This window comes from Cupressus sempervirens, chromosome 1, assembly GCF_028749045.1.
Source record: "Cupressus sempervirens isolate cs-2001-9-10 chromosome 1, ASM2874904v1, whole genome shotgun sequence".
In the NCBI taxonomy this organism is placed as follows: Eukaryota; Viridiplantae; Streptophyta; class Pinopsida; order Cupressales; family Cupressaceae; genus Cupressus; species Cupressus sempervirens.
Window position 1 is genome coordinate 237,225,422 of NC_143118.1, and position 25,264 is coordinate 237,250,685.

The window sequence follows — 25,264 nt, forward strand, 5'->3', positions numbered from 1 at the left end:
GGACAAACTAGTGGGGTGTTCACCAACTCTCTAACTTTAGAGACACCTAGGTTTTGGAAGCTAGGAGGGAACTCTTCTACAACCTTTCATTTCCATTTTGCAAAGGAATTCAAGGTTGGTGTTCTTGCCATGTAGTTAATTTCTTCCATTTTGAAGTTGAATATAAGTATTGCATTCATGTGAATGTAGGTAGTGAGAATGTCATTGTAAGGAAAATGTGTGGTATCATCCTGTATCATGTTGTGTTGTGTTGTGATAAGTATGAATTTTGGATTTTTGTTGTTTTCTTCCTTTAGATTTTCCATAATTTTGTACATGAGTGTTGTTATGGGTGTGAGGGATTCACTCACCCTTTGGAAAGGGAAGAGAAGTCTAGGGAGAAGGGCTTAGTTGGGCTTAAAATATAGTTGAGAACCTTGGAGTATGGGCTCCATTGTATGCCATATTCATTCATATCTTGCTTTGGGGGTGATAAGGGAAAGATGGTGTAGAAAGGGAGTTTATGGAGTATGGGCTTCAAGGAAGCTATAACTTATGGTACTGTGTTTGGAGGAGGTTTGTGGAAGCCCCGAAAGGGAATGCAAATTGTTGATTTGTGGAAGCCCTGAAAGGATATGTAAATTGTTGATTTGTGAAAGCCTTGAAAGGGCTTGAAGATTGTTACTGTAGATATGGTATGATATGGCTAGTCTCCTAATTGAAAGAATACCTTTACCCTATGTTCAAGGTTCCATTGGTGAACCATTGTGAAATACCCTTGGGATGGGATTTTTCAAGTGTTGTAATGTGATTTTTATGTATTTGTAAGATTGGAATGAAAACCGGTTTGAATCTTGTTTCCCCTACTCGGTGGGTGGCTTTATTGAAGCCTAGGATGGGAGGTGAGCCTCCATGGTTCCAAGTTTTGTGTTGTTTTGCAGGTTTTGAAAAGATGGTTCCTATGGAGATATTAGGTTTTCACCCTTAAATATCCTTCCTCCAATGGATAAAACCACATTTTGGGAAGTTGGAGGTAGTTTTCAAGTTTTTGCAACTTCTTGGCTAAAAGTTGTTAATTAGCAACTTTTGCAAAAATTGCAACTTTTCCTTACAAAAAAAGAAACTGACTCCTACACTTCCTATAAGCTTAACATAAGAAGAAAACATAAATAAAACTTAGTTTTTAGACCATGGTGGCCTTATTTAATCTAATACTAACAAAGACTCCTAACTAAGGGTCATATAGGACTAATGCAATCAAGATTTATAAAACATCCTAAAGCAATGCCCTTTACAAGTGACCAAGACCAATATTTAACATGTCTACGCATGATCAAATCATGGTTCTTATCATCTTGTTTGGGTGATGTATACCCTTTCTCCCTTTCCTTGCCTTTGCTCCTTGTCCTTGCATGGATGCCTTGCACCACCCTCTTTCTTTATGTCTTCATTAACATCATTCTTCATCATCTCTCCTTGTCTATCTTCATCTCCCTCATTGGAAATTGCCTAAAATCTTCATTATCTCCCTCTTTGACAATAATGCCAAAGACATCTCAATCACTATAAAAACATCAGGTGCACTGTCATACATATTCTTCATGTAGATATCATCAGTCTCACTTGTAGATTTTCTCCTTCTTGTTAAATATTAACATGATAATCCTATTGGTCTGAGAAGTGTAGATTGCACCTCAATCTTCTTCCATTAATATCACAAGTTAGCCTTTATATGCACTAGACTTCACATAAGATAGGCGGCGATCCTTCAAGAAACTACATTTTGTGGTAACCATAACAAATTTGTTATGTTAGTTAAGCAATTAATTATTTCTTGAGGTGCGGATTATGTCAAATGGTGTTGGCTGACCTAGGGAAGGTCATGTTCCTTTAAGGGACATGCCCTTTGGTCTTGATATATATAATAAGCATTATTGTAGTTTGAGGAACACAATAATAAGAAGTCTACTCTCTCAAGCAATAATACCTATACAAATACATTGTAGATAGAAATCAAGTTCAAATCAAAGTTAAAGAATTTGCAAAAACTTACATGGTATTAGAGCTCAGTTTCTTCATTGGAAGCTTAATCGCTTGAAGGTAGATCCATTCAAATTCATGGGTAGAATAAAAAAAGCTTGGCTAAGGGATGGTGTATTAGAATTTCCCAAAAAATTTATTTCTCTAGAAGCACAACAAGCAAGAAATTTGAACCAATTTGATAATGGAAATCCAAATTATCTAAAATTCATTTTTTCTCCATTGTCTACTATTATGATCCTCAGTTTGACATAGGTTTATTTGGTGATCTTTCTTTGATATATCTAGGAGGAGAGTTAAACTTGTAAGCTAATTGGAAAGGTTGTTTCACTACATTCCATGACAGGGATTTTCTGTGGTTGAAGTTATTGTAAAGGCAAAACTACACAGAAAGAATGATTGAAAGCTAGATGAGTTAGATTGTCTTTGAAAGTCATAAATATCTAACTTTCAAAGTATTAAAGTCATAAACCAATGGGAAAAATAAATAAGCTCTTATCAGATGTGTGATATAGTATCACATGGTCATTGGGAACTAATATTTGTTGAAATGATAGTGGAGCTTATAAATAAACTTGGGTAAAGCATTGACAATAATATTTGACAACTTCAATAGGATTAGTCATGATGTTCATATTGTGCGTACAAATCACTTCTACTTACTATGAGATGAGTTCAGTGTTGGGAATGGAATTAGTATGGCCTCTTACATGATTTTGGTGTCTTGAATTTAGCTTCTTACACAAGAAATTTAAGAGCGAAGCTTGCCGTAAAATCTATGAAAATTGTTCTATCACATTGAAACACAATCGTGAGGTACAAGAATACATTTTGATCACAGAATTGGAGCTACACAATAAATATCATTGACAGTGTATATTTAAAAGTAATAAATAAACGAGAGCCTCCCTTAGTGATTGAATGTGTCTGGGGTATCGAAAAAAACAAACCACCAACTCAAAAATATTCCTTGCTCCTAACAAGAGTCTAGGTGAAGATTGGGATTACTGCCATTAAAAATAAAATATTGCTATTACAAGAATCCTCAGTTGTAATGTTGACCTACATATAATGAGTTAGTACATATATCCACTTGTATGAGCACAATGTCTCAACCTTAGCTTGTCTGTACCTGACTTGTTGAAGATTGCCATTCATAGCAGACTGCATGCACTAGGAGTTGTGGTAGAAGCAATGGGAGGTGGTTGAATGATTTAGAGATAAAGTAAGTGTATTCAAGTTTTGATAGATTCCATTTGATAAATTGAATAGTGTAAAAATTTTGATATGCTAGAGACCAGATTTGAGTATATCTGGGGAATTAACTAAGGGTATGGAGAAGTTAAGATTCATACATCAAGATTCAACACTACTATAGTTCATCACCAATTTCAACATTCCTTGAGAATCGTAGTGATTCAAGGGGTTGGAAAAATTGGAACAAAGATTCCACCAGAAGTGAAATTATTGTGTGGAAGCTAAATTCGGTATGCTCTCTTAATATCTTTTCACTATTGAGAATCGAGGAGTTTAATCACATTATTACACAAAGCAGGACTCTATTAATAGGAAAGGATTGGGGTAGATGCAGATGTATACATAATATATAATTACTAGAGTGTTATGCACCAATTTGGAGAATGGCAATGAAAAATGAAAGAAAATAATGCAACAAATTATGAGATGGGGATGTTGATTTGATGTTACATTTTCAAAGGGAGATGTTCAACCTCATAGGGAGGTTGAATCAACTATCTTATTGTGTAGACCAAAGCCATATCTGTCGAAAGGGAGTATTTCAATCATTTTACGCTTGTTGTTATTTTTTTTTTTTTGTGATATGACTCTTTTCAGAAATGAGTCTTAGGTGCGATTACATTTCTTTCAGAGTATGAGTTAAAGAATTAAAATTGGTTAAACCATTAATTCTGAGATAAATCTAGACTAAGTGACATAAACATAAATTCTCATGGTTTTATAATGACATGTAACCCCTTGAGAAGTTATCTGTAATCTTTGACTAGATAACAAGAGGAGATCTTACAGTGTACAAATTGAGAGGGAGTCCTACCAAATGTAGTTAAACCTAAACTTCAAAGGAAGTAGATAGGAAACTTTTAAACTCTTCACTAAGAGAGTATATCACATTAAGTTTCATGGACTTCAGTTACTTCAATTTAGTTTAAATACAGTCATGGATAAATTGAGAACTTTCATACATGGATTGAATCCACCTTAGAGATGCTCGAACTTAAGAGGGAGTTTATATATGGGCCTACTTTCACCTAGTTTTGCATTATAAACTCTTCCTTTGGGGATTCATATGTATTAGCATTTATTTTCAAGACTTATATTTAGCCTAGGCTACATTATTGGTTGTGTTTGTTATAATCATTGGCTATGTTATAGAAAAGACTAAACCTCTTTTATATAGTTGAGTCTATAATTGGATATTTTGCATGATCATGTATCTGATATGTGAATATAGCATAGACCATATTTGTTGCATATTTGGCTAAATTTATCTATGTGTCTTTTTTTTCTTTTTTTTGTGGATAGTAGTGATCCATGGTTTGAGTCTTCTCAACTCAAGGATTGAGTACTTAGTGGACTTAATGTTTGAATACTAGTACTCGGAGCACTTGGTGAATATCATGTATTTGATATTTGGATACTGGTGTAGGTGACATCATGGATTTGATATCCAATTTAGTACTTGGTGGACTTAACGTCCTGATACCAGTACAAGTGACATCATGGATTAGATGTCGGATTTATTACTATCTAACTAGAACCAAAATAAGTGATTTATCTAAATTAGAACCACTAATGTTTCAAATGCTTTTAAACTTACAGCTTGGAAGGTTTCTATGACAAAAGGATACCATTCCATGTTTGAGAAATTGTTCCAAGGCCTAAAAGGAAATTTGTTGTTTCTTCTAAATGGATATTTAAAATTAAGCATGTTGTTGATGGTAGCATTAAGCTAGATTCATAGCTAAAGGATTCTCTTAGAAGAAGGGAATTATTTATGAAGAACCCTTTGCTCCTAGTTGTCAGATACACCTTTGTAAGAATAGTCCTAGCTATTGCAACATTGAAGTGATGGAAAGTAAATCAGATGGAAAGATTACAGAAGAGGTGTATTTGGAACAACCTAAAGGATTTGAAACTCATAACCCTAAAATATTCGTTTACAGGCTCAAGTATGAGAGAATTGACTTGGACCTTTATGGGTACACATACTTAGATTGGGTTGGAAGTGTTACTGATAGGAAAAGCACTTAAAGATGTTGTTTTAGCAATGATATCTTGGATATGCAAAAAGCAAGCATCAGTAGCACAGAGTTCCACATAAGCTGAATACATTGCTACAGCAATGACCTCTCGAAAGGCAGTTTGGCTTAGAAAGTTCTTGTGGGATTATTTGGTCAACCCATGAATCCTAATACTATTCATTGTGATAATCAGAGTTCCATTAAGCTTTTTGTGAATCCAATTTTCATGATAGGTCCAAGCATATTGAAATTCCTTACCATCATGTAAGAGATCTGATAGACAAAAATTCTATAAAATTAGAATACATTTGCACTGTAGATCAAACAATAGATATTCTTACCATACCTCACTCTAGAGTGAAGATAGATCACTTTAGGAAAAGACTTGGAATGGTTGAATTATTATACATTTGTATTCTTTAATTCTTAATGAAATAATTTTTAAAATTATTATTGTCAGGCTATTGACTATTATGGGCTTCACCATTTGTGTTCGTTATCTAAGAGGTGACAATCTCTGAGATAATGATCACTTGTATAAAAGACATTATGAGAGATGAAGATATCTTACATAATGTGCTAAATAGTAGAGATCCACTATCAGATCTAGATGAGTTCAAGATCACATTATGATGTAGATTATTGTTATGCATATGAGTCACAATTTAGATAAAGGAAGAATTTTATTATTCTCTAGAGTTTATCCTATGTTCTAGTAGATCTTAACTCAGGATCATATTGTGATATAGGAATGTCAGTTCCTATATATCATAACCTAGATAAATGAAGAACTTAATTGTTCTTCATATTTTATCCTGTGTATAACATTACATGCAATACTAAAGTGATAAGTCATAATGTGATATGACTTAGTATCATATGTTACATGATAACACTTTTCTTAGAATATTCAGATAGATATAGAGTATCAATCTATGCTTATTCATCATAATTGATGATGCTACATATGTTATCTCTTAGTATGATTATCAAGTTAAGAGGGAGTGTTAAATATTAACATGATAATCCTACTAGTCTGAGAAGTACAAACTGCACCTCATTCTTCTTCCATTAATATCATAAGTTAGCCTTTATATGAACTAGACTTGACATAAAATAAGCGGCGATCCTTGAAGAAACTAAATTTTGTACTAACCATAACAAATTTGTTATGTTAGTTAAGCAATCAAATATTTCCTGAGGCATCGATTATCTCAAATGGTGTTGGTTGACCTAGCGAAGGTCATGTTCCTTTAAGGGACATGCCCTTTGGTCTTGATATATATAGTAGCCATTATTGTAGTTTGAGAACACACAATAATAAGAAGTTTGCTCTCTCAAGCAATAATACCTATATGAATACATTGTAGATATAAATCAAGTTTATATTAGAGTTAAACAATTTATAGAAACTCTACACCTCTAATAGCAAGTTCATCTTCAAGACCATCTCTTCACATCATTTCACGCCTTTGGGCATATCCTAAAGTGTGATTTTATGTATCAATGTGTATGATATTTTGATAATAGTATTTGATACAAGGAAACATCTCCTTCTTAGATAAAAAGAGAGGGGAATGGTCCCTACCGTATCTCTCAAGTATTCATGTGATTCCTTAGGTAACACCTTAGTAAATACATCAGTTATCTATTCCTTTGTGTTCAAATATTCAAGCCTCACTTCTTTGCCTTGAACCGATTATCTCAAGTAATGATACTTGATCTCAATGTATTTTTTCTTGGTGTGCATCACATGATTCTTTAAAATATTTAGAGCATTTGTATTTTCACAATAGATTACTACTGGATTAGTAATATCTTCCTTCGCATATTTCAATAATTGCTTGATTCAAACAATGTTAGAGAAATTCACTGCTACTACAACATATTCAACTTCTTCTATGGATTGAGAAATGCAGTTGTTCTTCTTGTTTGTCCATGAAATTAGTCTCTTTCCAAGAAAGAAAGCACCTCCACTAGTTCTCTTTCTGTCATCAATATTTCTAGCCAAATATGCATCTATATAGACCTTTAGCTCAAATTTATCATTCTTCTTATACCATAGCCCATAATCCTATGTTCCTTTTAGATATCTTAGTATCCTTTTCACAACCATCATGTAATTATCTTTATAATTATCAAAAAATATTGCATCTATTCTAACTACTAATGCAATGTCAAGTCTGCTATGAACTATGTACTGTAATTTTCTAATCATTAAACTATATAATGTTTGGTTCACCTCTTCAGAATTATCATTCTTTGAAATTTATGTCCAGTAGCCATAGGTGTTCCAACTAGTCTTGAGTCTTTAATACAAAACATTTTTAGTATCTCCTTAATATGTTTTGATTGTGTAATATAGATACATTTCTTCATCCGATATACTTGCAAGAAAATAAAGAATTTTATCTCTCCAAACATAGAAATTTCAAACTCTCTCTTCATATCATCGAAAAATGATTTACACAAATCATATTTTTCTCCAAGTATAATATCATCTACAAATATTTCAGCTAATATTATCTTTCTCTCATAATCATTCTTCAAATATAGATTGATATTGTCATTTTTTTTGCAAAACCAATTTTCACCAAGTATGCATGTAATCTTTCATACCGTGCTCTAGGAGCTTGCTTCAAACCATACAAAGCTTTGTGCAATTTACATACCATGTTTCTCTTGCTAGGCTCAACAAAACCTTCATTGTTTCTCAATGTAGACTTCCTCTTCAAGTATACCATTTAGAAATGCAAACTTCACATCCATTTGATAAACATTGAATCCTTTGTAATAAGAATATGCAAGTAAAGTTCTTACTCCTTCCAACCTTGAAACTAGAGCAAAAGCTTCTCCATATTCAATTCCTTCTTCTTGTGCATATTCTTTACAAACTAGTCTTTCTTGTTCCTTGTGACTTCACTTTTCTCATTCAACTTGTTTGTAAATATCCACTTTGTTCCATTCACATTCTTGTCCTTTGGTCTGGGTACTAGGGAACATGTCTTTTTCTTTTCAATTTTCTCAATCTCTTCATTCATGGTTGTATTCCAATCTTTATTCTCAAGTGCATCTTTGACTTATCTAGGATCATATTAACACAATAAGCATGTATCACTCCTTAGTCATTTTCTTCTCATAACTCCTAAATCTTTGTCTCCAATGATTTGGTCTGCTGCATGATTTCTTCTCACATTTTATAGGGAAGGTTCTTTTCTTATTTTTTCATGTTGATGTTCAATAGGTTCTCCTAGTTCAACATATTCAATCATTTTAGGTTCCTCTTGATGTATTCTTGTCTATATCATAGGTTCATTATTCTAATGGTTAGAATTCTATGAATGTTGTTTGGCTTCAAAAATCTAATGCTTGGTAGGCATTGTTTCTTGATAGGGCCTTTTTGTTGTGACTCAAGAGTGTTCACATTCTATATTTCTTCAGCTTGTATCTAAGGTTCATGACTAATTTCAAATTCTCCTTCATAGATATATACAAACTGTCTATAGTCTACAAGTTCTTTCTTGCATTCCACCTCATTCTTCTCTACAAATTCATCAATTCTAACATTTTCACTTTTCACAACATTGTTAGTGTTAGAATTAAAACATTTTTATGCCTTACTCTTTATGGCATAACCTAGGAATATGCCTTCATCACCATTACCATCAAGATTTCTATTCCTTGAATCTTTTAAAATATAATATTTTCTTCCAAAAAGTTTAAATTAATTTACATTCGGTGCATGTCCAGACCATAAATCAAAAGGTGTTTTATTTGTAAATTTCTTGACTTGTACTTGATTTAGTGTGTTGATTATAGTGCTAAAAAATTCTCTCCAATAATTCAATGAAATGTTTTCTCATTCATCAATGTCCTTGCATAGTCCATTATGGATCTATTCCTTCTTTCAGCTATACCATTCTATGGTGGAGTCCTAGGTGAAGACATATATCTTTTAATTCCTCTATCATTGTAGAATATGTTAAACTCTCAAGCTATGAACTCTCCATCTTTATCTAATCTCAAGCACTTCAGAACCTTACCTATTTCCTTCTCCACTCTAGCCAAATACCACTTAAAATTTTGAAAAGCATTATATTTTTCTTTAAGAAATATTACAGTCATCATTCTAGAGAAGTCGTAAACAAATAAGATAAATCTCAATAGTAACTTTGCACTCTAATAAGACCACATAAATTAGTATGAACTAATTCCAAAATATCATCAAAAGAAAATGTTTTGCTCTTGAAACTAGACTTAGTCATTTTTCCCAATTGACATTGTTTACACATCACCTTATCTAGTTTACTCAATCTTGGCAATCCTCTTACTTTTTTTTTTCTTTTTTATCTCAATCAAATTATAAAAATTTACATGACACAACCTCTTATGGAATAGCCAAACATCTTCATATTGTGAAAATAAGAATGTATCTTCATATAGGTCTAGATAGAAAAAATTAACTCTTATTCACTCTCCACTTCCAATTAGTTCACTAGTAGCATCGTATATCCTTTCATTCTTATTTAGAAATCCAACCCTATAAGAATAACTGATCAATTATGCCACACTCAACAAGTTATATTTCATACCATCAACCCAATATGCATTATCACATATGATCTTATCATCTAGAATAATTGATCCTTTACCTTTCACATAACATGGTGCATCATTTCCAAATTTAACATTATTACCATTGTACTGAATCAACCTTTCAAACTTACTTGTATCACTAATCATATGACGTGAACATCCACTATAAATTATCCATCTGCTATTTTTTCTTATATGTGAAATTGGAGCAGTCTTTTCATATTTCTTATCTTCATCAGGATCATATTTCATAGAAAGATACATAACTTATACATCATTTTCATCAATACCACTAAAAGAACTTTCTTCAGCAATGTAACAAGATTTCTTACCTTTTCCTTTGTAGTCTTTGTTACCTCTATCATCTCTATTATCTCTCCTATCTCGATACTTGATGTCCTTCATCTCATCCTTATCTTCTCTATCAAGACACCTTGCAATAATATGACCAACCTTGCAGTAATATGACCAACCTTACTGCATCTTAAACAAATAATAAGAAGTTAACCTTTGTATCTATATTTTCCTCTAGGTAGCCTCTTAGCCAGTAATGCCTCAAGTTCATCAAGTTCTTTATCTAAGTCACTATCAAGATTCACATGTTTTCTTTTCTTCTCCTTTCTAGAACCATCAAGAGTCGCTTTTGCTTTGAATGCACTTTCAACATTAGTAAGGGAATAATTATCAAAATTAGCCAACTCAAAATTTGTGAGTCTGCCAACTAGACTATCCAATGTGAGATCATTACCAGGTGTGCATCTCAACTCTTGTATTGTAGACACTCTAATATTGTACAAATATGAAGTAAAGTTCTCATTACCTTGGTAATCACTGTCTCCTTAGAAGTTTCACCTCCACAACTCTTCACAACATTCACAACCTCTTTAATTCACCCAACATATTGTGTTATGTTCTCACCTTCATTCATTCTCATATCATCAAAATTTTCTCCTAGACTTTCTGTCTTATCTCTCATCACATTTGAGTCTCCTCCATAAATTAGTGTCAGCTTGGCCCATATTTTATTTCCATTCATACAATCTTTAACTTCATCAAATTTAGAATAGCTTAGAGAGGATGAAATCTCAATCATCATTTGGTAGTGCTCATGCTTCTCTCTCATATGTTCAAAAATCATAGGTCTAGGAAGGGTAAAAGCATAAACATGAATCACCCTTTAGGATATCCAACAAGGTTATGACCGAAAGGGTTACAACCATAACAACAAGATACCACTTGGCATTGACATGGTGTGAATGTGGCCCAAAGGTCACGACTGAAACCCTTTGATTAGTTATAACCCTTTTAGCTGAAATGGTACAAAGCAAATATAAGTTTCAGGTGGTGACCCTTAGCAGGTCATTTTCATTATAGCAGCTTCCGAATTTCATGCAATAGATTAGGGTGTTTTGGTCATAAGACATTGGTGAATTTTTTTCTTGTTGAGTTTTTTAAGTGAGTATATGTTAGTATTAGTTGAATTAATTATTTTTTAAGTGTTTTATTAGTTAGTTAGTTAGATTTATTAATTAGATTAGTTTTTTAAAAAAATTAGTTATTATATGTTAGATAGATTAAATTCATTAGAAAATTATATGGTTAAATTTAATCTAATTAATCTTAGGTGTAAATTAAACGTAGATAACTATAGTCTTAACATTGGTTAATGATAGTCATAGATTAAACTTAGCTAACATAGATTAATGTAACTAGAGTATTAAAATTAGTTAGTTATAGTCAAAGGTTAACTTAGTAAACCTAGAATCAACATATCTAACTTTTAAGATACAAAACAAACATTGTCAAACATTAGGTAGAACTAAACTAGAATAACTTAGTTGTTCAAACTTATTCAAAAGATATATAACATAAAATCTAGAGGACTAACTTAGTTGTTCAAATATATATAATCTAAAGTTAAGTTCCAACTAGAAATCAAACCTAGAAAACTTGTTCAAACCTATAGTTAACTTAGTTCAAATTTAGTAAATAGTCTTTATCAATACACTTAGTTTCAAATTGACTGAACTCTAGAGTTTTTTATCATGCACATGTACACAATTTTTGTTCAAATAGATGAGCTATACATTGTTGATATTGATATGTTGATATATATATATTGTTAGAGTGGAGTTGTTGTTACACCAAAAGACTGACCTTTCAATGTCTGATACAACCACTCAACTTATAGTACACAGGAGGTGGTTAAGCCCTTGTCACAAATCCTAAGGGGAGCACTGATTGAATTTTCAACAATCTCCCCCTCAGTGTTACCCGAGGGTCTGAAGATTCAAACCTGTGACCAAGCTCTAATACCACTTATTAGAGTGGGGTTATTGTTGCACCAAAAGATCAACCTTTTAATTCCCAATACAACCACTCAACTTCAACTTAGATGTGATTAAATAGTGGATATACATAATGTTGTACATATATGTTTTAAATTAAAAGTTGATTTTTTTATTTACATTTTATGTATCTGTGTACATATATGCATTTGCAGAGGTATCTTTGTCATAACTACATCTTTTTGTCGATTTATAGACATATGAAAATATTTAAATACATCATAGATTATGGCATGTGGTACTTGAGGTGCACCTACATCCTCAGGGGAGGGTAGTGTTCATGGAGGGGGTGGTAGTGTTGAGTCTAGTACAAAAAGTAGAGAAACATCGTCTACTAAGGAGAGAGAACATTTATTTAGAGATATCATTGCTAGGCTATCTCATGCAATTGAATTCTTAGATTCTACACTCTTGACTTTTAGAACCCTCCCTAATAGGGAGAAGGTTATACTATGAGAGATGAGTTGTATCATGTATGATTTAGACAAATGAATCATACAACCTATATGAAGATATAAGTATTGATTCTTTTAATTCTTCTCATTCTCGCTGTGTCACTAGTTCTATGAAGTATAGGTAGGTTGATACAAAGTCTCCACTACTATGGTGAAGGTCATGTTTCCCTTTTATATAGACATGAATAGGGTTAGAGGTTACTTGGCTATGAAGTGTACGAATGAGTTTGTTGCATCATTTATATATCCTCATTGACATCACAAATGGAAATAGAAGGATGAGTTTGAGTTTCCCCTATATTTCTACAAACAATTATTTGTAGAATTTCATTTATAGTATGAGGTAAATTATACATATTTTCTAGGTCATGCTAGGTAGAGCCTAGGTAGATTATCAAAGAGTTTAGGACATGCAGACCCCTGCGCCCATTAATAAATGGACAATGGTAGGTCCAAACCTTTTGGTTATGCCATAAGGTCTAGAGATAATTGCTTCAGGTTTGAGTGTTCCAAATGATACAGTTAGGAATCAGATATATTCTAGCATTGCTACAGTGGCTACACAATTATAGGAGATTTCATTTGATTGATGTGGGAGATATATGTTGGAGTCTCATGGTACCATTCTGATATCCACATCCTCTAGCACATGATTTGATGATGCATATGGAATAGTAGACATACCTTCTCCATGAGAGGTTTCTACTTTATCGGATGTGGATGCATTATGTTGTATGGCATCAGATTAGGCTACTTATCTTCTTGGTTCATATCTGGCCCTATCGAAAGTCACGGGGATTCCTCCTAGTGACATTGGTCGACATGTTAGGTACATTCTCTCATGTACAATAGGATCAAAGGGTTCACAGAGATAGGAGTATATTCCTACACCTTCTACAACACCTACTCGTACTCAAGCCCCTACTACACCTCCTATAGTACCCCACTCCCCCCCAACTCATGCCCCTATAATACCCCCTACTAAGGCCCCCATAGTATGCTAGCATCTATTTACCATTATACTTACAAATGAGATGATCGATTTAGACATTGGCCCTATTTTATCACTACATGATTCAGATATTAGTCAAATTGGTAGATAATTACATGATGCTATGGTAAATATATATCTAAGTAAATTTATTTATTTTAATTTACAATTATACTTACACGTACTTGAGTTTAAGTACATACCTAGAGACATACATATTTTTGATTCAATATAACTTAAATATGTGTACATGTATGTTACATTTTGGTGATCTGTAGACACCTACAGATCCCAGACAACATGACTTAGATGTATGTAATTTAAATAAATTTTGTATACATATAATGTGTGTAATTTTATAACTCTATAAAACAAATTTAATTTGACATGTATATGTGTATTTATTTCATTTGACACAAAGTTCAGATGTGCATCATAGAGCTTTCTAGGGAGATGGATCAAGAGAGGGAACCAATTGATCAACATATATATATATATATATATATATATATATATATAGTGTTTGTCTTATTTTAGATGTGCATTTCATTGCCTAGAACTGTGTTATTCTAGATTTTGATATGGAAACATTTTATATTTTATTTTGGATACATTTAATATGGAGGTAAGTGTTTTATATGTTATTTGGATACATTTGATACAAAGACATTTGATGTGTTTTTTCAAGACATTTTGTATGGTATTTTGGAGACATTTTATATGAGTACATTATTATCTAGAGATGGTTCATTATATACACATATAGATACATGTTATTGCATAGATGTGTTATTTTGTATATGTACATGTTATGTTCATGTCTTATGTCTTATGTTCATGTTACATGTTCATGTTGAATGTACATGTTATTGATCTTGATGTTCATATTTTCATTAAAGTACATATTATAATCAAGTCACATCGCATGTCTTAATCTAGAGATGGTTCATTATATACACATATAGATACATGTTATTGCATAGATGTGTTATTTTGTATATGTACATGTTATGTTCATGTCTTATGTCTTATGTTCATGTTACATGTTCATGTTGAATGTACATGTTATTGATCTTGATGTTCATATTTTCGTTAAAGTACATATGATAATCAAGTCACATTGCATGTCTTAATCTAACTTTAATGAACAATAAAATGATATGTCTTAAGGGGAGGTCCTAAAACATACATATAAGAACATAAAGAATACATTAGAGCATTTAGTCACTAAATAACACATAAGAGTTCATTGATTAAAGCAAAAATAATATATTCAAATAAATCAAAGCATTCAATCATCAAAGAAAGTACATAAGAACATAAACTAAAGCATAAGTAACATCTTGAAACACATATATACATTGAACCATCTAATGCACTCACAAAACATATAATCATAAAATCATATATATCAAGTACATGAATTAAGGGGAGGTCCTAAGAGGATGTCTTAAGGGGTTGTCTTAAGGGGAGGTCCTAAAACATACATATACATATAGATATACATATACATATACATATACATATATATGTATATGTATATACATATATATATGTATATTTATGTATATGTATATGTATATGTATATGTATATATATACATATACATATACATATGTATACATACATATACATATACATATATATGTATATGTATATGTATATATATACATATGTATGTACATATACATATACATATACATATAGATACATATACATATACATATGTATATGTATATGTATGTATATGTATATATATGTATATGTATATGTATATGTATATATATACATATACATATACATATACATATACATATGTAAACATACATACATATACATATACATATACATATACATATACATATGTATATGTATATGTATATGTATATATATATATATTTATATGTATATATATGCATATTTATATATATATATGTATATACATATACATATATATATGTATATACATATATGTATATGTATATACATGTATATGTATATGTATATGTATATGTATATACATATACATATACATATATGTATATACATATATATATGTATATGTATATGTATATGTATATACATATATGTATGTGTATATGTATGTATATATATATGTATATAGATACATATATGTATATGTATATGTATATGTATATACATATACATATACATATATGTATCTATATGTATATGTATACATACATACATATATGTATATATATGTATGTACATACATATATGTATGTACATACATATATGTATACATATACATATATGTATATGTATATGTATATACATATATGTATATGTATATGTATATACATATATATATATATATATACATATACATATACATATATGTATATACATATATATATACATATATACATATACATATATATATACATATACATATAGATATATATATAAATATAAATATACATATATATACATATAGATATATATATACATATCTATATACATATACATATGTATATGTATATGTATATGTATATACATACATATATGTATATGCATACATATATGTATATACATACATATATGTTGTATATACATATATGTATGTATATACATATACATGAGCCGAATCTATGAAAAATGGCTAACAGGTTATTCCGAGAGGGGAATTAATTGAAGGGGTTATTTTTGTAAATTTGGTTATAGCCTTATTTTGGCTAATTTCATGTATAAAAAAGGGGTTTAGGAAACTCTTAAGATATTCAGGTGATGAGAATAGGAGAATGTTTAAGAGATTTTTGAAGACTATTCTGCATGTCAAGGGCATGCTATGCTGATGTGTTTAAGGGAATAATCTTGGTGCATTTGTAATTTATTTTGGAGATTAATCGGATCGGTCATACTCTATTGGAGCCGACTCGGAGACATAGTCATGTTTGTGGCGAACTCCGAAATCAAACTCTGTTTGCATCTTCTTATCTTCTCTCTCAATTTTGTTTCTCATCTTAAGTTTTGATTTCATTGATAGTAAATGCATTAAGACTTCCGCTAAGTTGTGATTTATTTAATTTGATTTTATTAAGCATTCATTACTGCAAATAGTCTAGATCCGTTCATCAGATCAGGGTCTAATCTTTTTACTTGTTTCTACCTCCTTTGATGGTTGTACTAGGCTTGTGGCACTTTTCATGATGGGTGGGTGACCCTTTGGTTTAATACTTTCCAATTCTTGTTGCAACAATCTCTTTTGCATGGGTATAGTAGCAATAGCATCCCACGTGGAAATATTCACATTTGTCTTCTTCATTTTTTCTACCACACTGAATGGTGTAGTAGGTACTTTGGTAGAAGCCTTGGGAGCTATATTTGTAGGAGGTTGAGATGGAACAACCTGAGGATCACTTACATCCTTTTTGCCATTATTTTGCCTTTGCTGCTGAAAGGTATTTGATTGATCATTTACTACTTGTTCATGAGGTATCTTCAATAGCTCTTCTTTTGCTCATTGTGTTGTGAGCAATGAAATCCTAGTTTAAATTACAATGTTCCTCCACCTGATGATTCATAAAGGAGCAATCACCTTGTCCTTGCATATACGAGGCATCTTTAAATTGGTCCTCCTTGTATGATTGTCCTATTCCAGGCTCTTGGATGGTCAAAGCCAACTAAGATTCAGCCTTTTGACACATGCAACAGGCATAGGAGTAGTTACAGGAGGGACAAAAATCTTGATCTTCAGCCATGTTTTTTTGAGGAACTATGGCCCTACTTTGGTTTACATTTGAGGTTAAAGCATGGCTATTCTGCCTATTCTGATCAAAAGAATTGTTCCCATGATTATGATTTGGAGGCCTACCACTATTTAGAGTTTGATATTGCAATTGATGAGCCTTACTACCTTGAGCTTGTTGTCTCTCTAAAGTCGCCACCCTGTTGCTCACTTTCTACATCATAGAGAAGCTATCGTCTGGCTTCTTCTCTTGGACTTGCAATATTTTATCTATGTTCTCTATTTTCATCATCATAGATTGCATCATCTCCTTGATTTCATCTATTCCATTTGAATATGTGGAAACTTGAGTGACTAGAGCAAGGGATTGTGATGTGGAAGTTGTGGGAAGAGGAGCCATTGCAAGTTGGTTATTTGGAATGTTAGGGAAGAAAGGCATAGGAGGCCTTGGAACTAGCTTACCTCCTTGTATTAGGATATTTTATGACTTTATTGCTATGTCATAAGCATTAGGCAAGGTATCTCCTCCAATAGTTTGGATTGTAGTGGCAATGTCATGATTAAAAGCTTTGAGGTAATGCAAGAAGCCATTACTAGGGGTAGGCTTTACTGAAGTAGGTATTCTATCCCATGTCTTTTGAAATCTGTAGTTGAAATCAGTCATACATTCATGGGGGGCTCTTTTTATAGTAGTCAACTATTCTAAAAGTGATAAACGGTCACTTTTTTCCTCAAAGTGTTTGCACAGTCCTACTCCTAATCCATCCCAATCTGCTATAGAACCATGAGCCAAACCTCTATACCATTGTAGTGCTTTTCCTTTCAAGGATGAGGCTAGAAGCCTAACTGCAACATCATCTTCTGTAATACCATGGATATTTTAGATATTTGCAACTTCTTGAATGTGTTCTAATGGAGAGATAGAAGTTTCACTAGTAAATTCTAGTATACTTTTGAGTGTAGCTATTGGTATGTCATGTCTTTGGGCCAATAAAAGACTAATTCCACCATTAAAGATGGCAAAAGCATGAGCTCTAGGTTGTGCCATATAGCAAGTGATCTATTGATATGTGTTGATGGCAATCTAGGCTGAGATCTAACAGCAAGAGGAGTAGAGATGGATCTTGCAGGTGTATTTTTTACTATTGCACTCCTAACTGGTGATAAAGATACTCTAGTCTTCCTTCTTCTAGGATTTGAAAATGAAATCTCTTGGTACTAAAATTTACCTCTAGAAGATGCCCTTGTTTCTGCTTTGGGCATGAATTACTACAACTTTGGTCTGGAACCAGATGTATTTGAAGCTCAGAGTCACCAAGTACTTGAAGAATGAATCCCTTGAAGGCTTGAACAATGAAGCTAGTACTATCTCCTCGGTATTAATCTTGAAATCTTCCTTTTGACACTAGTATACTTGAATTTTTTTGAATACACTCCCACGAGGCATGCCAAAAATTGTTGTCATAAAAGTTTGCACCCTTGTCCAAAGTTTTTACCTAAGGACAACCTTGTGAAACATGTAAACAACCTCCAAATTGTGGGACTTGAACTATGAGGTTGAGTCTCTGGAGAAGGCTCCCTTCCTTTACTATCAAGGTGCACCTAACTACTCTTGGAGAGGAAAAGGAAGAAGGAATGCATAGAAGCAAATCTACCTATTCTAACCTAAGGGGGATGATGTGCCAAAAATAGAGCATTCAAACAAATCTCTGCCCATACATGCACTATTGAACCATCATGACACCAAAAGATATACACATCCAAACTTGCTTTAATCTAACAATCACATGTAGATTAGAAAAATCCAAATGAATGACACAAGGAAAGAGAGGATTCACTTATATACCGTTCATAGGCCAAAAGAGATACAATCATGTAAGATTGCAGATATCTACAATACACCAATGAGAGGCAAATAGTTCTTGCACTTCACATCAATGGCTAAAGGAGATAAGAATGGCATACGATTCAGAGGCAAGGGAGATTTATAGTGAAATTGCAGAGCAATATTAGAGAAAATAGAGAAGGGTCGACCTCAACAAAATCTACAAAAATTGCCTTAATAGCTTAGGCATAATTGAGATGTTCTCTAACTAAAATTACTCCACAACCACTGCCATTAAGTCTCTTTAGAGATCTGGAGAAAATCTAATCTGGACACAGATTCAAATACAATGAAATATGATATTTTGTTAAAATAGGGCCTTGACAAAAATGATGCCATTAAACCATTTTGACTATGTAGATGGATAAAGTGGGGTGGTGGAGTGTTCTCTTTCTATTTACTAGGTTCAACATTCATTCAAGAGTAGTTGGAATTGATCATGAGGATCAAATCATGCAAGAAAACTTGATTTCCTTTGTTTCTAGCTCATCAGTCAGCAAAGTCAAAAGTCAACTGAATCTTGCAACCAAAATGGGCCATGCGGGCTAATAATTTTTTTCATTTTGCCATCCCATAAAGTCTCCACGTGGTTGACCACATCTTCTCAATTAACTGAGCCACCTTCCCAACTTAACCACGATGTCACATAACCATTAGCCTTAACTGTTAATGCCTTAGCTAGGCCCATAAGGACACATGTCCTTTAGGTTCTTTCTCACATTGTTTAATTACCTTGCATCTTCATAATGCAATAAAACGATGATCATTGATCTCCGTAAGATCAACGATCATGAAAGATCTTCATTATACTGTGCCTACCCTTAATAATTCTAGGCCCATGAACTATTCAACATACACCTCAGCATGACTTGGCCTCACCTGACATCACCTTGTGGCTTATGAAATCAACCTAACCTCACAAAGACACATGGTAGCGAGGTGCTTGCCTGCATTCCTTAACATCCTTGCATCTTCTTAATGTGGGTAAGCACCCGCCATAGATATTTTTGCATTAGATGGTGGAAGGTACAAATTGAGAACATGTGGCAGCTTCGATGCCAAACTGTAACTTTTATTCCTTTCGGCCCGCAAGGACACATGGCGATCTAGCACTTGCCTGCATTGTGAGGAAGTCTGACAAAACACAAAATGCAGGAAAGTGCCTGCAGATCAAATTGCCAGCTCACCCAGTAGCTTCCCAACTTGTAGCCCACAAGAAGAACATGGACCCACTTGCCATGTGTTGCAATGATGCTTCCCCAGATTATGTAAATATCACTTGTTTTGAGAAAGCAGGAAAGCACCCATCGTAGATCTATGCAAGATTTGACGGTGCGAAAAGTTGTGGGCCAGGGGAAATTTTTTTAGGAAAATAGGAAATACCATAAAATATTTATTTTTTTATCACTCGTATTTCAAGGGCATTTAAATAATATTAAAGATGGTTAAAGACCGTTGGGTGGGCCAACATTTAAATTCAAATTTTTGGTGTGGGCAAATATAGTTAACAACAACCTCCTCAATTAGAACCTTGTTAGAAGATTGGGGAGATTGTTAGAAGATTAGTTGCAAGCATGAATGCTAATGATATTCCTATGGGGGAGTATTGTAGATATGCTACTATGATGATATGTTACATTCATGACTAAGTTTTTCATTGATGTCAACATAGCAATTTTTTGTGGTATCTGATAGAAGAATAGTGGAAAGATCAAGTTGGTATGGACAACTAGTTGAGTGTTTACACTATCCTAGGTTATGGAAGGCATGTTCTGGTAAACTTGTTATATCTCTTGGTAGATTTGATATTATGTGAATTGAGGTTGAGGACATGAAGAAGACATGATCGTGATAATTTGGCTAAGCTAGTTCATCATAATGTAGTGTTTATGGAAAGATATTCAACTTGCAAGGTGAAAGATTAATGTTATCGCTAAGTGTAAGGTATTCTTCATGTGGTCCTATACTAATTAATAGAGAAGGTCTAATAGCCAACTCAAGGAATTTTTTTGAGGACTTGGTTTAAAGGAATGATGCTTTCATTTATCATGATATTTTTTATGAATTGATGATAAGCAGTAGCAAGAGCAAAATGCAAAGTTGAGCAGAGCAGTGCGGAAGTGAAGGAAACTTCATTGCTGAGGTTTAGCTAAGTGATCTAAGGTTCATGACCTAGTCTACAAGGTCTAAATGTGATTGGTTCAACTGACATAACAAAGGAAATAAGAACATAATAGTAAATTACATTTTTAAGTAGTGAGCTCTTCTTGTAGTTGAAATTGCATGTTTGGGTAATGGGCTTTTCTTGCATACATTGTACTACAACTTCTAACAGAGTTGGCACAACTCCTAATGGGGATTCAAAGTCTCATAATAGGGAATCATTGTACTAAAAATTTTAATAGACTCTTAATAGGGTCCATCCTCTAACAAGGAATATTTATATTACTACATCATCTTGTGGTCATCATTCCCACCAGAGTTTTGCTAGTCAACATATCTGGTGTAACTATCTATGTGCATTTTATTATGGTTTTTGTTTACCTTGGTTGAATGGTCAATTTTTTTTAAGAAGATAAATTTTTTAATTGTTGGATAACCGATTCACCCCTCGGCCCCCCACCCACCCCTCTCAGTTATCTTGGTGGACTATTTTTTCTAACACTGTTGGGGTGAGATCATCTGTTCACATAGTCCTTTACCTCTAGCCAAATTGGTAATCTTGATCTCTATGTCATACTCCATGACTTTGGTGATCCATCCAACCCTCTTCTCATTGAAATCCTTATTCAAAAGAAATTCCTTCACACTTGCATCATGAACTAACAGTTGGATCCTATTATGTGACAAAAGATGCCTCAACTTATTTAAGGCCCTTATGATAGAGAGGACCTATTTTTCTAGATAACTATACTTACCTTCATAGTCCTTTATCGCTTAACTGGAAAAAGATATAGGTTGTTTTTCATTTGTATCATTCAGTTGTGTCAAGACAATTGATATACTTGAATCACCTCCAAGGGTATAGAGAATGAAATCCTTGTCAAAATTGGGATTGATAAGGGTAGGAATTGATGCTATTGCTGCCTTAATCTCTTCAAAACTAGTTCTCCCTTCCTTTTTCCTAGCGAAGCCCATATTATTTTTTACCATAGTTGTAAGAGGCTTAACCATGGTAGCAAGATTAGGGATAAACCTTCTTACAAAGTTATTTCTACCAAGAAATCTTTGCAGCCCTTTCTTATGAGTAGGAAGTAAGAGAGAAAGAATTGCCTTTGTTCTCTCTATATCAATAGCCAAAAACTCTTTAGACATAATATGTCCAAGAAATTTTCCTTGATTAGTAGAAAACATATACTTTCTTGGATTCAAGGACACACCATATTCTTTGCATTTATTGAATACCTACCTTAGGTGACCAAAATGATCCATTGCATTCTTGGAGTAGACTGTTATATCATCAAGGTAGAACAACACAAACCTCTCAATCATATTCTTGAAGGCTATCTCCATTATATTTTGAAAAGTAGCACCTGCATTAGTTAATCTAAAAAGCATCTTACAATAAGCATAGTTACTCCATTTGGTAGTGAAGGAAATCTTATATCTATCAGATTCCTAACTAACACTTGATTATACCCTGAAAAATCCATCTAAGAGAGAAAATATTTCTAAACCACTGACCTTGGACAAGATTTCTTCCATGGAAGGGGGAGGATGGTGATCTTTAAGAGAATCCCTATTAAGGTCTCTAAAATCTACACATAATCTAACCATTCTTCTTACTAACAAGGACAAAATTGGCTATTAAAGAAGAATGTTTAATAGGAAAAATTATGTTGGCTTCTATAAGCTTGAATAACTCCTTTGTCATCATAGACTCAGTCTTAGGATTGACTAGTCTCTACTTTTTCCTAACAGGTTTTGCATTATCATTTAAATCTATGGTATGTTGGAACAAACTTAGATCAAAACCCTTTAAATCATCATATGTCCATACAAATATATCATTGAGTTCTTTACATAAATGAACTAAATTTTCTTGCTCAACTTCAGAGCATACATTTCCCAAACTGAGAGCCCTTTCATTAGCAACAGTGACATGTATGGGATCCTCTTTGTTTACAACCAAATTCATACTTTTTCTCCTTGCTTGATAATTAGGGTTGAAGATAAATTGAATTTTAAAAGAAGAAGGTAATAAAGAGATTCTCCATTCTTAGAGAATATTGTCTCCTAAAGTTATAATTTTGCAGATGCAATTGGAGGAGTATCTTGCAGCTAAGGCATCCTATGATAAATTTTCTTATACTGACTTGAGCACAGTAGAAGTTGCATCTTATTCACTTTGCACACTTATCAATAAATCTAATATAGTTAAAGAGAATTGGAAGAAGGATCTTGAAAAGCTGAAACTTGGTTTTACTAAATGTATTTCAAGAATTTCAAGTTAATCAAAGGAAGGTAACACAGTTTTTTTCTTATTGATTTCACATCTTTGTCATTGATGTCAAAGGGGGAGAAGAATGTAAAGGAAAATTGTATAAAATATGCATATAAATGTGAGGGGGATCTTAGCTATGTATATAGGAAATCATTTTAATGAAGTGATAAGGAATGTAATTATCCATCAAGGCATGAATAAAATGTTCAAGTTTTGAAGCCTAGTTTTGAGTAGTTACTTTTATTTATTCATTATTGTTTTGTATGACATCATTTTGGGACTTAGCCAATTTTCCCAAATGTTTCCATCATTTTCAAAGGGGGAGGTTGTGGGAAATATGGCTAAGTAGATTTGATAGTGTTTTCATTTAGGAAAATATACATATTTTGGTATTTCATTATGAAATCGGTGATAGAAAATTGTCTAAGTATTGGACAGATTGTAGCAATACATAAATAATTTTGGTATGTATAGATGATAGAGTTCAAGCTAGGACATGCATTTTTGAGGAATTATCAATTATAGTGTCTTGATGATGTATGAAAGTGGATAGGTCTTTATGGATACTAAGACATCGATTGTAGCTGAATTACCAGTATAAGTAATTAATAGAGAAGAACAAAGCACAATAGTATAATTGATTGTATAGCTTAATAAATTATTATTTTTATCAAAATAATTACTTAGCCATGATGGACCAACATTCTATATGTTAACCCTAAAGTCATTTTATAATTAGCCAAGCATGTGGAAGCATCAAGGATTACTAAGAAGAGCTTTTTTAATCTATGAGGTATAAGTAAGATTATATCTTGTGTAGTTAAGCAGAATGTTGAATGTAATGCAAACTATTGTGAAGGAAGTTTCTATGATATGTTATCTTTGTATAATGCAAGATCTAGTGTATGATTAGAGGGTTCACAAAGTAGAGCTATGAGAAAGTATTGTATGTATATCTAATCTTGTGAAGAAACTTATTTGTATATTGTATGTTTGGTTCCAGTTTGGGCCCACCTTTATTGCATTTAATTTTGGTATAGGTAGTTAATATCATATGTGAGTTGACTTGTGGTTGCACATGCATTTAGTGTAAGATTTAATTTTTTTGATAAGCTGACCTGTGGCTACACAAGTATTTAAAGAGGTCTAGGATTGATTTTTAGGGAGATTAGTAGATTCAGGGAAGACTTAGAGGATTGAAATGTGAATGTAAAGTTGGATCATGAATCTAGAAGCTATGATTTTGTATTTGGTTGTAAACCAGATGCCTTACAACTGGGAATGTATGTGGATTATTTGCTGAATCAATAAGAAATATTTTGTTCTCTCCCTCCTTGGTGTTGTTCCTTGTTGTTTGTTTCTGATGTGTTTACTCTTATAGGGAGGATTATATAGTTGGGTGTGCCTTTAGCCCTAGTTGTTCTCTCCCTCACTGCATCACTTTGCTAAAAAGAAATGATGTTAACTAATGACAAAATGATTGTAATTGTAGACATCTAAATTTGATTACACTGCTTTGGTAATCTAATTTAGCCA